Below are 13466 nucleotides of genomic sequence, written 5' to 3' on the forward strand. Positions count from 1 at the left end.
TAGAGGTAAGTTCAGACATGATTTCCTAAATTTGGACCACAATGCAAAGAAGGAACCACAACTTTCTATAATTCTCTCTCTCTCTCTCTCTCTCTCTCTCTCTGAATTTATCTTCATAAACACTTCTGAGTCTGTCTGAAGGAATTTTATAAAAACAGTAACCTGAATCTGAAGAAAATGGTATATTAAAATGGCATCACTTGAGCTTTTGTTATCCCACTTCCCTCCACAATGTGTCTCCAGATTTATATTATTACATTGTTAAACAAAGCAAAAATGTGCATTTTTTAGAACTACTTGAAATGCAGCAGTGCTATAGAAAGTGGTTGGCAAATGCACTGTACATGCACTGTAAAAGTCTGGCAACAGCATTACCTCTGCAAGCTTTGAACAAACTATTAATTGGGAAACATTTTCAACCAGGCTTAAATGAGCCCCCAGTTGTTTTAAGTTAAGCAGGTGATTGTCCTTGCACCTAGAAACGAACCCAAGCAAAAAAAAATGTTTGGAATTAGTCAATATATGAAACACATGGTGAAAAAAACTCCAGGTGACCACACTGGTAGTGCAGCTTTGTACAAACATTTATTTTTCCCCAGGAATGATGTGTATTGAGTGAAGCTGGCTGTTCCACTCGCTTTCTTGTTTTGCCCTTTAAGGCTCTATTGTTCATCTGTTCTGCAAACACTGCAAGGATCTGTTCTGGTCTACTCTTGTAAGAGTCACTGCAAATATCCCTTCATCTTTCTTGTAACTGTTGTGACAACAAGACAAATTTTACGTAATGATCAAGGTTGTGCTATCTCTTTGGTTTGCTAAAGGGGTGTTTCTGAGGCTCAGGAGGGCATGTTGACTTAATATTGTGTGTGTGATTGGTGTTTTATATTGGGTGATTGCAAATGACTATCATTTAAAATATTTTAATGGTTTATTGAAGTTAAGTAAGAAAGAAAAAAAAATCAGTAGGGGAATTTGAAATACAAAGTATGGAAAAAGGCTTTGGCATTAAGTTTCTCTCCAGCACTGAGAAAGCTATAGTAGGAAAATTGCCTCAGTTGGTTATTTTTCAAGTTTGATCCAGTTTCCTTTCAGAACAAAGCAAGACAAACACACACTAATGAGAAGAAATGACAGAGGTGAAAATGCCTCTCATGTTGACTTTCACTTATTCTTGTGCGTCACTTGTTTCACATTCTTGTGCATCAAGCACAGCATTGCTAGCCAGTTAAAGGAAATGGTTGTCCCACTGTACTCTGCGCTGGTGTGGCCTCACCTCGAGCACTGTGTGCAGTTTAGGGTTCCGCAATATAAGAAGGACATAAAACTATTAGAGAGTATCCAAAGGAGGGATACAAAGATGGTGAAGGGTCTAGAGGGCAAGATCTATGAGGAGCAGCCGAAGTCCCTTGGTGTGTTCAGTCCAGAGCAGAGCAGGCCGAGGCGAGGCCTCATGGCGGCCTGCAGCTCCCTCACGAGGGGAGCGGAGGGGCAGGCGCTGAGCTCTGCTCTCTGGGGACAGCGACAGGACCCGAGGGAACGGCATGGAGCTGGGACAGGGGAGGGTCAGGCTGGGGGTTAGGGAAAGGTTCTGCACCCAGAGGTGGTCAGACACAGGGACATGCTCTCCAGAGCACTGGTCACGGCACCAAGCCTGCTGGAGTTCAAGAAGCATTTGGACAACGCTCTCCAACAGATGGTCTGATTTTTGGGTGGTCTTGTGTGGAGTCAGGTGTTGGACTCAGTGATCCTTGCGGGTCCCTTACAACTCGGATATTCTATAATTCTACGATTCACTTACATCTTACTGTGGAAAAGTGTGAACTAAGCTCTCGGTGTGAAAATCCACTTGGAGAAATGGAAAGCTTTTACCAGCATTGCACTATTTAAGGTATTTCACCTATCTGGCCTCTCTAGGGTCTGCAGCACAATTCAAGTTCACTGTCTCTATATTAAGTGACGACGGAACTGCATTTTTCTAGGCTACTGATATCTTCTGGGTGTTCTTCTCTGCAAACTCAGGCAGGAGTCCTCGCAGTCTGCTTGGTGAAGGACTTCCCCAAGGAGCCCCAGGAGATGGTGAGAGAAGGACCAGTCAGGGTTACAGCTTGCTTCTTCCAGTCATTTTTCATCTAGTGACCACATGTCAGCACACCCAGCCAAAGAAACATGCCGATGGGCCTGGCTGTGATATTCTGTCTCATGTCTCAAACATTTCTGCTCGTTATCCTGCCAGTGGATAGTGTTACTGAAAAATTCCTTGTTGAAATCAATCCTGTTTATATACCACGTTTTATCTCCAACCTGGTGTTGCTTTTGTTTGCTGCTTTACATAACAAGCTGAAACAGGTTCCTCCCACATCGGAGCATTTAGAAGATGGGTCCCATCTAATAGCACCACTTCACTATAAACTGGGGTTGCTGAAAACTTCTTCTCTCTCTTTCAGAGAGGCTTATTCTCCTGATATTGCTCAAATCTTCTGGCCCTGTGGAGTCACAAGGAAGGCTGACTCATTTGTGGCAGGCCGGGCTGTTTCCTTGCTGAATATGTGACAACATAGACCCCTCCATGGCTGCATGTAAGAGCAAATGTGGAATTACAGTTATGCACAAGTCCGACTTCAAATGTCAGATTCCGTATTCTGGAGAGTGAAGCTCTAGGGCCCTCTTGTGGGAAGAAAGTAGCAGTCCTGCATGTCGTGAAATGCCTATATATACTGCAGTGAACTTGGGCTGTTGTTGATCAAAGCACATGAGACATGTTGTGTGGCACCCCTGGTATTGGGGCTCAAATCTGGTTCTTATTTGGAAACACAGAATTGAGAAAGGGGAATATTTATAAGGTCAGCATAAAACCCAGTCCTGTACATGGATATTCCTGATCGTTCAGAGTGTATTTTCCACAGTCATAGTGGTGGCGGTTAATTCCTGCTCCATTCAGCCAGTCTCAGTGGTGGTGACACTTCGTCCATGTATCTACGCCATGGTCGTGCCATGATCTGGGGACCTACCATGTCTGTTTCTTTTCTCTAGCTGGTGACTGTGGTTCCTCATGTCCCAATTCAACCACACTTCCACTGAGGAGTGCAGCCATATCCTCTTTCAATGTGACCTCACATCTTGCCCCCTGGTCTGTAAAGATCCTGGCATAGCTTCCTGGAGGCTTCAGGTGGCATTCACTTCTCAGTGCGTGCTTCAAGGCCACATATTAGCCTGAAGTTTTATCTGTACGTTTAGAGGAGCTCTGAGATGGCTGCAAGCAGTGAAGGATGCCAGGGCCTACCAGCAGGCACCTGCTCTATGTCAGATCTGGAGACAGAAATTAGGTTTTAGCTCCTGAGTATACCTAAACTGTCAGTGAGAGGAGCAGCTTCTGGTTTTGCTCAGGGCAGGCAATAGCAGGCATTGAATGTTGGAAGTTTTGTACCAAAGCCCACTGAGGTGTTTGATGGAGTGGTAACATGCAAAGCATGATTGCCATTCAGAAATCTTTGTCCCAGACCTTACATAGTTCACCCACACAAAACATGTTATGTTGTGTGTTATGAAGATCCCAGACATGTCTGGGTATCTAACTGTGCATCTCTTAATCACATCCAGAAACTTTGGGCTTTTCCTATAAACAAAGAGTGATGAAACACACTCTTCTTTGAGCAAGGATGATGCCTTAGTACTCTGTCTGATAGCCATGTAGTGCAAAAACAAAGAAAAAATATGCCATCAACCAACCCCTCTAAAGCTCAGTTTAGGAGAAAACTCATTTTCATTATTAGGTAATTTTTATTACTCTACTGATAGATGCTTGCATATTTTAACCTCCTGTTCTGATCTCATTCCACATCTACCTCTTTTGTGACTGCTTCCTGCCTTCAGGCAACACATCTATTTAGCTGCAGTAAATAATCTCCTAAATTACAACCCAATTGCACTCTTTCATTAATACATACAGTTACAACTTTCTTAAAAAAAAAATCTCAAATATTAAGGTTAATAATATATAAATCAGTTGAGGAAAGTCTTGAAAATATATTTTTTATTGCAAATTCTAAGAATTCTAACTGCACTGTGTGTGCTGCTGACATAGAATCTGTACTGTACAATCTGGAATAAGAGACCAAAAGTTAGAGAAAATTCTTCATCACCTCCAGCAACAAAAAAATACAGATCACAAGACATGGAGCTAGTATAGGACCACAGTAAACACCTAGCAATATTGCACAAAAACCTCTTGCACACCTGGCTGCAACTCTACATTGCCTTGTTCATGGTATTACTGCAAACTGAATAAAAAAAAGAGAATATTTAGTTTCTTACATGATCTGCTAAACACAAGATCTTGGATTCTAGGAAAAGCACCACGACTCAGACACTAGTGTTATGTGAATTAGCAGAAAATCCTAGAAAGGAGGATCAGGAAGCTTATTGTTCTGCCGCAGGGGCAAACATTTATATTATTGCTAAATCCCAAATCTTTATAGCTTAGGTACAGCTTTACATTTATTTTGTGAAGTGTATAGGTATCAGAAGAAGCAGCTCAATTCACCTTAATTCATTTGTCTCCCTCCGGCACAAAAGACCCTTAGAAAAAATAAATTCCATTTGATTTCCATACCATGCTTTGACCAAAGTACTATGTGAAGTCTAATGACTTAAACTGGTGCAGAAATTGTACTTACAGAACTAACATAACAGTTTGTTATTTATGCAATAGCACTGTGCCTGCCTTATATCTGACAGGCTGTGGTTTTATTCCACCTTACACCCTGCTGGAATGGTCCCTGGTTTTCCAGGCCGTGGAGAGTTGTTCCCTTTGTGTGCCCTTTTCAGCCATCCCAAGTGTTTAGAGTTGCATACCAAATCTGTGGTCGTAATGGAGAACCTGAGCATGGAGCTGTTCCACAAGTATATTTTTAGGCCTAGTTCAGCAAAGGTCTGAAAATGTGTCTAAATCACAGTCTGACAAGGCAGGACCATCCCGAGATACCTTAGCTATCTTGGAGCACGCTAATGCCGTGCTGGAAGCAGTACAGCCATGGTGCTGCAATGGTTTCCTGGGGACGTTTTAGCCCTGTTGGAACCATGTGTCTAAGCCTTGGTAGAGTGTTTTCAGAAATTTGGCATGTTCCCTGAGTACTCCCCACTAATGTGTTTGGATCAGGTCTAGGTAGTTCTATATGGCATTGTAGGAATGATTTATGTGGCTGTATTCCCCCTCCTATTCCCTATAGCTATACACTGTATCATTGGGCTGACCTGAGATATTAGTCTGATTTTTCAGTGTTGTGGCTCAAAACATTTTAGTGGGAAATGTGGTGCTAAAAACAGGGACGATAGGGAACAAACCTGTACCATTCAAATCAGTTGGGTTTTCACCATTGATTTCCACTGGGGAAAACTCAGGAATGGTAGCAGCTGTCACTTCCATATTACTGTAAGATAGTGGTAGGTAGCCGCAGGCAATGTTATTTGGAAGAACAAATTGGATCAGGCAGGGGTTAGATCAATATCTGAAGGATGATTATCTTGGTCAGCACAGTATTTTTCCGTAGCCTAATCCAATCTAAACAATCTCTAAATATATCACAGACTGTGAAATTTCAATCCCTGTCCTGTCAGCCTGTTCATGTGAAGACGGATGATATGCCTGATGAAGTCAAAGGGCCTGATCCTGCTACCGCTGAAGTAACTAATAAATCTCCCATTAACTTCAGAGAAGCCCTGAAGGAGCCACTTGGTCAAATTGCTCAATTAAACAGAGGTAGGAGGTCCTTTCCAGGTGTAATGAGTTCACAGCAGTTACATGTGCACAGGCCTTCTCCCTGAAGGAAAGGTTCACCTCTGTAAGCTTTTGGAAATGAAAAACAAGTCAGAAAGAAATGGAGATGGTGTTCAGAATGGGAGGCTGTTATTTTAGGCAGCTCTTGACCAGAACAGGCAGCACAGGGACTCGATGAAAGCCACTTATTGTAATTATTTATTGTGGGGGCCAGGTGCTTTCAGATGCCTGCACATGTGCACATGTGCTCCACTTCAACCCCTCGCCTAGGGCCAGGCATGCTGGCCAGCAAAATCTTCAGCTGGGATGACATACGTTAAAAAAATGAGAAAAATGGAGAAAAGAGGTCTGCCTGGGATTCAGCTGGTTGTGTTTTGTGGTTTCTTTTTTCCAGACAAAGTAGCCATCACGAGTGTTTTGGAGACAGAGAGCCAGGCAGCCCCTGAAGCAGGACAGCAGACCAAGGAGGGTGCAGACTGGGAGATGTCTGTGCCCTGGGGTGCCTGGAGAGATGCACCTAGAGGAAACTTTGCAGACCAACTGAAAAAGAGGTGACAACTATCTACAGACTCATTACAGATCAAAGGCCATATACAATTAATTGCTGTTGCAGTAATGAACTTCTACATGGATTTATAATTAATTGCTTAAATCTTGATTTAACTGCTGAGTGATATTTAGAACTTACGAGCTACAATTAATTTTGGATGTCTGTAAGATTGTAGCACACATTTTGTTCTTTTTATTTATTTATTCATTTATTTCTCCCTTCCAAAATATTAAAAATTATTGTCAAATTGTGAAAAATTCCCCCAAAAATAAAGTTGAGTGACTGGTAGGCACTGGATCTGAATAGTACCAGAAAAAACCTGTTAGCATTGGTCTTTTGGGGTGTACACTCCAGTTACAAAGTAACAGATTTTTAAAACAATCATGTCAACATGGATGCCTCAGTGGATAAAGGCTTTGTTTCTGTGTTTGAAATCTCATATACTTCAGTGCTATTTCCACTGTATTACAACCCAAACTGCAAGAATGTTTCTTCTTGGAGACTCAAAATAGGCATGGAGAGAATAAAAGCAGGAGCATGCAACTGAAAGTATTTTTAAATGCAGTTTGCATTGAAGTCCTTTGTTTATTTGAATTTCTTTATATTTAATATATATATATATATTTGAATGCAGAACAGAAGATTCCCCTATTTAAAGTCACCCTTTTTGAGTTATTCCCATGGCGTTTCAGCATATGGTCCTGACAGAGCAGAACTGCATTTTCTGCTCACATGACAGTAAGAACTTATATAGCGTGGTCTGGATCTGGGGTGAAGACCCTGTTAACAGAAACTTCTCTGAGTCCTCTGATGGACACTGAATCCATCAGAATCTGTCCCATGTCAGTTTTCTTCTCAGGTCTCACACTAGTTTTCATTATATTCTTATAGAGCATTTTCCTTGAAAAAGGAAAATGAAAAAATAACTTTTCCTTGCTGGCAGCGTGGTTGTAATTCTAGCTGGAAATGGGTAGGTCTCTTTTTGATTGTATTCATTGCAAAAAGCAAAGATTAATAAAATGGTGAAGGTTACTGGCTTCTCCTCTGTACTCATTTTCTTCTTGTTATTCCTTCATTATTTATTTTGTGACACTGCTGCTGACAGTCCTGTTCACAAAATCCAGCTCTGTCTTCCCTTTCAATCGAACTGTTATGAATTGTATATGTTGGCCAGGTGAGTTAGAAATGGTGAAAACTAAGCTCAGCAACACTAGGATGCTTCTTACTGAAGAGGAATAACTCTAACTCACAAGTTCCAAGAGAGCTCAAGGCTGTAGCCAGTCTGTCTGTTGTCACTTGGTGTGGAGGTGAAGCCAATGTCTGCTGAGGGACCCTGAGCCCTGCCAACCTGAGTAGCTCACATCCATGATATTAAAAACAGAGATTGCTTAATGTCTCTGGAAGGAGCCAGGCTGGCTACCAGGACCAGTTATCACCTTGAAATAATATTTTTTTTCTGGATATACATTTTTTTTTTGTGGGTTCATTTGAGTCACTGTGTCCAGCTGAAGCACAGCAGTCAGGGTTTTTCTTCTGTGATAAAACCCAGCTTGACATGATCATAGATAGTATAAAGCTAGTTCTATTCACCTGACATAAATGAGGATATTAGGAGTCATTTGAAGCTGAACTTTTGACCAAAGAATGTATGTTTATATTAATTTCAAAATAAGACACTGAAAAATGCCCAACTGCTCCTCAGTATTTTTTAGGCACAGCAGTAACAATTCATCTTCCATAGCTATAGCATTTGTAAGTAAAGCACACCAGATAAATTGACTAACTCATCAATTAAAATAGGAATAAATGCACATGAGGAGAAATACAGGGCAATAACTGCATCATTCCTTTGTAATTTACAACACAGTGATTACTCAGGCCAAATCCTGCATTAGCGAATTCAATAGAAACTTTGCCCTTGAAAAAAAAAAAAAAGAAAAAAACCTGCCTGGACTACCCTAAAATTCTAAGATAAGGCTAATGTGGTGCAGAAAATTATTTTTATTCCTCATAGCAATAGCTGAAGCATTTTTCCAGTTTCAGATAGAAACAGTTGCAGGGTGAGCCAACTATTGGGCTCTCCAAAGTGCACTGCAATTATTTAGAGACCTTTCTTTCTAATCCTCTTTCATTTTTAACATCCATTGGCAAAAGTATCTAAATGGACACAGAAACCAAATAATGTGCCAGAGTGTCCAGAGATTAGTAGTACCTATGCTGGGTTCAGCTTGCTCCTCAGGAAAAGTGGATCCAGCCACTGATTACATGGTGGGGGCAAAATATATAGAGCAGCTGGAGGTTAGTAGTAGAGGGTGCTCATGGTAGTCCCATGACTTCTAGGCACAACCAGTTTGCTCTGCTGCTAGTTGGGAGGCTGAGGCAGTGCTACTTGGTGGAAAAGGGGTTGCTGCATCTACTGATGCTGGGCAAGATCAGCATCCTGGTTTGAAATGAACTGGTTTTATTTGGAATATTGAAACTCACTTTTAAGAAGGAATTTTGATTTGTGCTGTTGTTTAAGAATGGACCCCATGCACTGACGGATGAATTGACTATTTAACTACACTTTGCGTTAATTTTGCTTTGGTTTTACAAACAGATTAAGTCAAATGGTCCATATCTGCCACGTGTTGGATTATGCTACATGCAAGCTGTTATTTTTACAATGACAATTAGGTGATGTCATGTCTACTCTTTTCCTTTGGGCATTCTTCCCAACATCTGGTATCTTGGGAAGAACTTAACATTTAGTAAACTAACAACAGATTACTCTAACATCTAATTCTTCTTGTAGAAATTAAGGCTCTGATCCTGTCAAGACTTATTCATGTGCTTGCTTTCACACAAAATGGGCTGTCCCAATGAACTTGCATAGCGAATGAAGTTATACTTATGCAAAAGTGCTAGAAAGATTCATGCCTAAATAATGAAAGTGAACATTGGCAGTACATAATTATCTGTCAGTTTCAGCTATAAACGCAGCAGAATCCAACTCCAAAATAAATACAGGAAATGGAATGAAGTGGAGGTGAAGTCTATGGGTATTTTTGCTTTGCCTCGTTCACAACAGCTTTGTATTTTTTAGTAAGAACCAAACTGATAATTTAAATTGCTTGCTGTCTGTGCTGTATATGAACTCTGGAACATTATTTAGTTTCTGTGTCCATTTAGATATTTTTGCCAATGGATGTTAAAAGTGAAAGAGGATTGGAAAGAAAGGTCTCTAAATAATTGCAGTGCACTTTGGAGAGCCCAGTTTATGTTAACAGCCATCCATTACTTAAAAAAAAAAAAAAAAAAAAAGAGAGAGACATGATTATCACCAAACACACAGTCCACTGCCTTCAAAATGAGTCCAATATTGTGAGTCTTGGTATACTTTGCCACTTACGAGTCTTTAGACCTCAGGTTTTAAATCAGTTCAGGTTTTATTTAATATTGGCTGAAATACAGAATTTCCAGTTGGCAGACAATAATAATTGTTTCTCAAAAATATCTAATGAACTGGCACATTGAAAACAAAAATTGCTCGCAGAGGCTCCATGGTGTGATAGAAAATGGCACTGATGTTTCTTTCACTGCAGCTGGGAGAGGAGCATCTGTCCGATACATGAACTCTGAAAGTCTCCAGGAGGACTGTCCCACCACATGCCCTGGGCTTTGTACAACACTCCCATTCTCCTGGACCACCACCTTGTGATTTGGGGGCTAGTGTGGTAGGCTTAGAAATTTCCAAGGTTGAGCAATTGATTGTATTTCATGGAAAAGACCTGGAGGGCTTGTGCAGTTACTTCCAGCTTCATCATCCTGGTTGTATGGTTGGGAACTGGGATGTCCCTGCAGCTGGAGTAAGGACCCCCTGTCTTTCAGGCAGCCAGCACAGCACTGTCAAATCTCTCATCTGAGAGGCACCACTTGAGTGATCTGCTCTGCTCCCCAAGGTTGCCAAGGTCAAACAGGGCTAGGATTTGACTCTGGAGGACTGCAAGGAGCCTGGTTCTCACCAGCTTCTTGTAGAAACATTGAGTCCTCATCATTACTTTCTGAAGCCAAGCATGTTTCTGTTGGAGAGATGCCTATGGTGTACCAAGAGCTCAAGAAACTTGAGATGTTTCAGTTAAAAGATTTCCATTCAAAATCTAGGTCTTTCAGTGAATTTCATCAAAACTTTTCTGACCTGTTCTAGCTAGCACATGTGATTCAAGGCTAGCCTGGACTTCAGAAAATGTATTATGAAAACAAAGCAAAACAAAACCCCATGATTCTTCTTATTATTTTAAGTTATACTAAGTGCACTGAATGAAGTGTTGAGGATTTTTGTTTGTTTGTTTGTTTGTACTGGAGTTTAGTAGGATCTAGGGACAGGAAGCCAAACGCTTTCTGTGTAAGAAGAACATCAACAAAGACCAAGAATATCTAAACAATAATAAAAAAAAAAAAAATCTTGATGGTTAATGCAAATGACTTGAAGACAACTTTTCTAGAATGCATGTAGTAGAGTAAATTGTTTAGTAACCCTTTAGACATTGAAGGTATTTAAAGATATTTGGTATTTCAGTTACTCACAGGTTACTGAGACAGTAGAAAGGAGCTGGAATGCTTTTAAAAAGTCCTTTACAAACAGCAGTCCTTTGTATGTGCCTCTTTAAAACATTTTAATTTCTTATTTTCAAAAAGACCTCTGGGAGCAAGACGGAGTTGCAATTACCAACAAAATGCTGCCAGAACTTTCCTTAGCCCATTCGTTAGCCCATCAGTCTGCCTCAGAGCAAACAACAATGGTTCCTGGGACACCGGCAGACAACCTTCACGATGCCACAGCTACCATTTATAGATGTGCAGGTGGCAGCTGAAAAATTTCTGTGGAATATGGGTGAAGGAGAAAGGATATCATCTCTAAAGCACTACCACATCCCTGCTCCATGGTGCAGCTCAGCACTGGTGCTCTCCTCAAGATCTAAGCCCTAGTTTCCCAAAGAGTTTGAAATCTTCATAAATTGTCTTTGATGGCTGGTGATGTAATGTAAATCTGTATCTTGTGCAAAAGGATAAAGGCTGGGTGCAGATTTGTGGCATGCCTCTCCAGCAGTCCTGTGTGAAGAGAATAACAAAAAGTGGGGGAGGTTTTTGTCTGCTGCACTGATTTTGTAGAAATAGCACAGCTCACTTCAGAATGCTACTTTAATAACAGTTTAAGAAACCTGGATTTCCCCTTGGGTCCCCATCCTTTTCTGTGCAATACTCTCAGATTCAACACCTTTTCCCATTTTGCTTACAGGTGCAGAACAACCTTCATTTCTCCTTACCCTGGCAAGGACTGGAGTTTGACAGCATACTGATGAAAAAAAGACATTATGTGAATGTCAGAAAAGACATACAGTAGCAAGGTGATCCTACTACATATGGATATGTACAGAGAGATATCTCAGAACATCTTCATTTAATTTTCTCTTCTGCAAAAGAGATGGAACAAGGAGGTTTTCATTTCAAGATAAATGCTAATTGACATTCTGCCTCCCAGGAAAATATCACATGAAGAAAATGAAGCCTTCCCTGCAGAACAGAGAAGACTGCAAAATGCTGTTCTGAATTCCTGAGCTTCATGGCTTTGAGTTTTAAATTTTCATGTCTCCAGGTTTTCAATATTTACTTTCATTTCCTTATCAAGTTATAAAAAGGATGATGATTTCATTACTTGTGACTTATTCTTGGGACTTTGGAAGTACCAGTATCAGTCACTAGTATTATTAAAAAACAGTACAGACCCCTGTATCAGGGGAGGAAAAATCCAAACATGGACAGATTTGTTTCTTTCCTCTTTATGTGAAAATGATAGTACTCCCTAACACAACCCAAATAGTGAAGAATGATACTCATTCAATTTTGTTTCAATGTTATATTCTGCTTTACTTTATAGAATATTTGGAAAAATTCAGAATATCTTTTTTTTTCTTCCCAAAAAGATACTAAAGGGAATTTCTTATTCTTCTAATCTTAATTAAACATCGGTATGTGTAAAATGTTTTGTGGCTACACGTTCCTTCAAGCTTCCACTTCAAGATGAAATGTTTGTTTAATGTTTTCCACAAAATGCACACCTCAAGATTTCATAGATACCAGAATTCTGAAATTCTAAGTTATTATACACATTGGAAATGTAAGGATATCACACCTGTGCTTTCATTCTGAACTGTTTCTGATTCTATTGAAGGATTCTTTTGTCATGTTGACTGGATCTTTCCAGCTATGTCTACCATTTATTGAACTATTAATATAATCCACATGGAATGTTACATGAGGCAGCAATCCTGCAGCTAGGATTGTAGGCAATCATGTAATTAAAGATTGTATCATGATACATCAGCACAGGGAGGCCAATTTAATAAGAACAAGAGCAATCTGAAGTCTGGCACTTTCTTTGTTTAGGACTTGCCTTTACAAATGTCTAATGAACTAATCTGATCTGATAATTGCATGTCTTTTTTGTACTAGAGGATATAGTCAGAAGATACGTTTCTAGAATAATTGAAGCATAATACCTTTAGCAAAGGAAAAAAAGAGCTCAAATTCTAGTTCATCACTTTTCTTAAAGTATTTCTTCTGCTCAATATTTGGCCTTCATATTTACTGGTGTGGAAAGCAGGATTTGATAGGCTGGATGGTTTTATTTGGCAGAGGAAGAAGTTTGTTGTTTACGTTTGCTTAGCTGGTAGAACAGCATGCTCAGGTGTTTCCTAGTAACTTAAACAGCTACCCCTAATACTTTTAAAATAAAATTAAAAATATGAAATGCACGTATTAATTGAAGTAGTAGGTAGGAGAAAATAAAAAGAAAGAAAGAAAGAAAAGAAAAAGCTTTTTGCCGTGTTTGACATAAGCTGAAGCTACCTGAAAGCTACTGTTCATCCTGAATAGAAAAAATATCTGTATTAGATAAATATCTCTGTCCTTAGGATTTCTAACACTCTGGATTTGACCTGTACAAACACCTTGTATTGGGCCAAGATGGTGGCTGAAAGGAGTGCTTGGAGCATCGCAGATCTTTCTGAAGCAAGGCTATCTGAACAGATAATGAAACTTACTGGTAATTCCACAATGTTGAAAAAAATATGGAAATTATCTAGTTATGCTGTCTTTGTCTGG

The 13466-nt window shown here is 40.0% G+C and overlaps 1 long non-coding RNA gene across 1 annotated transcript; it reads left to right on the forward strand.

Annotated features, from left to right (window-relative positions):
* The first annotated feature begins 2423 nt into the window (after positions 1 to 2423).
* LOC137851847 (uncharacterized) lies at positions 2424 to 12513 on the forward strand. Its single transcript, XR_011093535.1, has 3 exons — positions 2424 to 2576; positions 6168 to 6324; positions 11602 to 12513. It is a non-coding gene; the product is annotated as an uncharacterized lncRNA (long non-coding RNA).
* The last annotated feature ends 953 nt before the right edge of the window (positions 12514 to 13466 follow it).

The sequence above is a fragment of the Anas acuta genome, chromosome 2, assembly GCF_963932015.1.
Source record: "Anas acuta chromosome 2, bAnaAcu1.1, whole genome shotgun sequence".
Classification (NCBI taxonomy): domain Eukaryota; kingdom Metazoa; phylum Chordata; class Aves; order Anseriformes; family Anatidae; genus Anas; species Anas acuta.